This window comes from Sphaeroforma arctica, assembly GCF_001186125.1.
Source record: "Sphaeroforma arctica JP610 unplaced genomic scaffold supercont1.3129, whole genome shotgun sequence".
Classification (NCBI taxonomy): Eukaryota; class Ichthyosporea; order Ichthyophonida; genus Sphaeroforma; species Sphaeroforma arctica.
This window is the reverse complement of record NW_014037429.1, coordinates 1-3839: the sequence shown is the minus strand read 5'-3', so window position 1 is coordinate 3839 and position 3839 is coordinate 1. Positions and strand designations below refer to the sequence as shown.

Below are 3839 nucleotides of genomic sequence, written 5' to 3'. Positions count from 1 at the left end.
GGTGATTATCATTCGCGAGATGTTTTTGCTTCCCAGCTATTGCTTACTATGACCATCGGCTGTTAATAATACTGTAGCAGACAATTATCGTCTGATTTTGGTGCAAATAAGCTGATCTTAAGATAGCCATTTTGCGGAATATATGTCATATTTATCGTATTGGTGTGGGAATATAGTTAGTAGTTGCACAAACTGTTACTATGTGAAATTATTAGCGTTTTGCTTCTTGAATGGCTGAATGTCATATTTATAGCTCGCGATGTAACATAGTCTTTGTTTACAATTAAAAATACATACGGACTGGCAACTATCCACAACGAGATAAATAATGGTGTCTCAAAAAAGAAAAATAAATTCCTCTGACGGTACTCGAAACCGCGACTTCACGCTTCGTAGGCGTGCGCTCTACCAACTGAGCTACAGAAGGTATTTCATTTGTTCCGATTGTATTTTTAATTATTATGTCATAAGTTGAATTTCATCGAATAAAAACTTTGTCAAGTTACCTGTCAATTAACAATTTTCAAAATATGAGTCAAACCTCTTTTCCACAGTCGTTTTGTACAAATAATTGGACACCATAGAGGTAGGCACCCTTGGGTCAGGACCCACCCTGCCCGGTACAGAGTCGGCCCCATAGGACACATTGATTGGAAGCTAGTGTAAATATGTAGCTTTATATAACTCTATTGCGCTGAGTTCTTTAAAGCGTTCGATTTGTTCGTGCTTATCTGGCTTATTATCTTCTTCATATACACCCGATGCCAAGATGCCGAGTATTGATCTGCAGCTGCAGAGGATTAAATATACATTATTCTAGCATTCATAATGATCTCTAGGCAGACAGTAATTATGGTTTAAAAATAAAGGAAGTCAGCAAAGCACAACTCACACTGAACATACCCGTAGTCTCACTATTGATGGCTTCCTCCATAGCCAGTTAACTGCATCGCATCTATATTAATAATCTACAAATTTGCAGATTGGTCTATCCACTAATTTCATTCTTTCACTGTTTCACTGTCACTTGAATGATAGTCTAGATCAGCTATACATAACACAATAAGATTTAAACGCACTCACAATACTATCGATGTATCATTCCACATCATCCTTGAGTGTCTTCGAGTAATCGGCTACGAAGTTAATTGACGAACCTTCCAGTAGACATGTAGATTTGTTCCGGCAAGCACTAAAAGATAACTAAAGACGCTTGATCCCAAATTGTTCAATAATTTTGTAAAGCAACATGAAGCATATTTGGCTGGGTATCTGAATTACAATACACTGTATTCATCACACAATCAATTATATTAGAATAAACGGACCTGTCCACACATAGAACCTAGGTCGCTAAACGGAAAAGTGGACACTTAAAGAGGTAAACACCTATAGAGGTAGATACTTAAAGAGGTTTGACCGTATGTTACTTGTCATGAATTCTCGATAGAAAGCCAGCAGATTTTGAGAAGCGAAATATATTATCTCAGAGGGCGAGAATTGTACAAATATTCTTCAGACGATCTTTACAATTGTCAACCGATGCGAGTGCCTAAGTTTTTTTACTTCACTCTCGAATTTTGAAACAAGTATTCTGCCAGCCAAGAGACCTGAAAACACAGCTAGATATATGTAAATACTTGTTTACATCTTATGGCCAAAGTTCAGAAAATAACTACATAGAAAGCCATAAAATTAAGTTCCTCTGACGGTACTCGAAACCGCGACTTCACGCTTCGTAGGCGTGCGCTCTACCAACTGAGCTACAGAAGACAAATACTTATTCAATACATTCTGTTATTTAATTAAAATTGTATGAATTTTAATTTCTTGTCGAGTAAAAACCCTGTCAAGTAGCAATTCTAATTATTTTTACTATCAAGGGGTTATTTGCCTTCTTGTATCTACTTCTGAAAAATGAACAAAATTTATTTTAAAATAAATAAATAAATAAATAAAAATAAATAGTTGCTTGACAGGCTTCTTGAACTTCAAAAAAAAGAAATACGTGATGGCGGTCAAGCAACAACAAAATTTTCGAAGTTTTTAATTAGTAATTTTTCTTTTAAAATTACATATAATACGATATCAGTGACTTATCATGTCTTCTGTAGCTCAGTTGGTAGAGCGCACGCCTACGAAGCGTGAAGTCGCGGTTTCGAGTACCGTCAGAGGAATTTTTATGTTTTGCTACTATATATATTCAGTATTTGTATGTATACAAAATAACTTCTCAATGAAAGATTAATGACCTTGTACAAAATGAAGATGCAGTTATTAACTAAAAACTCTTGCAGTGGTACATAAATATATAATTTCCTAGTGAGAGAGATAGCTCAGAAATATATAAAATCGTATGTCTTCTGTAGCTCAGTTGGTAGAGCGCACGCCTACGAAGCGTGAAGTCGCGGTTTCGAGTACCGTCAGAGGAATTTTATGTTTTTATTATTATATATATAGTATTGGTATGTATACACAAAGACTTCTCCATGGAAAATTTATAACCTTGTACAATATGCGTGTGCAGTTAAGAACTAAACACTTGCGGTGGTACATAAATATTTGAGATGTATACTTCAGGGATTTTGAATATTATCCTGCTGTCAACCTATACAGAAGATTCTGTCTAAAAAAATGGTTCCCACGCCATTGTCAAAACTTGCCAAAAACGTATTTTACTACATAGGCATTCACGTCTCACGAGTCACGTCCCTTTGGAGAAATGGATTATGAATTTATCATAAAAACCTCTGCCTCCTCTTAAGACAATATTATTTTCCTGTCCCGTCCTCCCTCTACTAGTAGAGATTGGGTCGTGAGGAATTTCTTGTGCTGATGGAAAATCTTGCCGTGTAACAAATTTACAACTTGGCAGGGTTTCGGTGGAAAACATTTTATGATATAATATATTAGGTTTCTAATCAGCAGTCAACATCTTCTGTAGCTCAGTTGGTAGAGCGCACGCCTACGAAGCGTGAAGTCGCGGTTTCGAGTACCGTCAGAGGAATTATATTTTGAGTTTTAGAAATCAGTCTGACACAACTCCAGCGTCGAATATGCGGTTCATTTGTAAATAATCCATAATACATAAGCCTCCTTGTTCTATTTACGCCTCCTTGTTCTATTTACGAGGCTATGAATAATCATAAAATAAATACAACTGAAGCTTTATTTATTTATATTATTGTACATACAGCAAGCACATAAATATAGGATTGCATCCTCGCATGCCTGTTACCACATGCATTGCTAGTATCCTCGCACTTACAAGGTACACTTTGACCTACATTCCGCTAAGTCAGTATCGCATGGGCGACTATAATTTGCCACTATATAGCAGCTTTCAATATTTATTGTTGGCGTACGTTTATATCTGGGACACCAATTTGGTCATGCGCGTGGCTGTTCTATTTCAGAAAACTATGGCGTGGCAGCAGTTTTCGTTCTAAAGAGTGGCCTCAAAGGATTTGACCCTCGTGTAATGTGAGTTCCACAAGTTTAAACGGGTTAAATATATGATGTAAAGCTAATACAAAGCTCCAAGTGAAATTTACACACAAGAAGCACACACAGACTTTCGAACGCGCGCGTACAAACACACACTCAGGCGCGCGTGAATAAACATACACAATAGCATGCACGGGCACATACCAACACATATTTGTACGTGTGCACACACGTAAACGGACACAGAGACGTGCACATGCACACGCACATGCACATACCCATACACAGGCACATAAGCACCAATATATATATATATATATATATATATATATATATATATATATAATATATATATATATATATATAATATATATACACACACACACACACAC

The 3839-nt window shown here is 36.4% G+C and overlaps 5 non-coding genes across 5 annotated transcripts; 3 read left to right on the top strand and 2 right to left on the bottom strand.

The window, feature by feature from the left end:
- Positions 1-354: 354 nt before the first annotated feature.
- SARC_30284 lies at positions 355-427 on the bottom strand. Its single transcript has one exon. It is a non-coding gene; the product is annotated as a tRNA-Arg (tRNA).
- A 1273-nt stretch (positions 428-1700) lies between these two features.
- On the bottom strand, positions 1701-1773 carry SARC_30283. The gene has a single exon. It is a non-coding gene; the product is annotated as a tRNA-Arg (tRNA).
- A 331-nt stretch (positions 1774-2104) lies between these two features.
- Positions 2105-2177, top strand: SARC_30282. Its single transcript has one exon. It is a non-coding gene; the product is annotated as a tRNA-Arg (tRNA).
- Positions 2178-2359: 182 nt separating this feature from the next.
- SARC_30281 lies at positions 2360-2432 on the top strand. The gene has a single exon. It is a non-coding gene; the product is annotated as a tRNA-Arg (tRNA).
- A 502-nt stretch (positions 2433-2934) lies between these two features.
- SARC_30280 lies at positions 2935-3007 on the top strand. Its single transcript has one exon. It is a non-coding gene; the product is annotated as a tRNA-Arg (tRNA).
- The last annotated feature ends 832 nt before the right edge of the window (positions 3008-3839 follow it).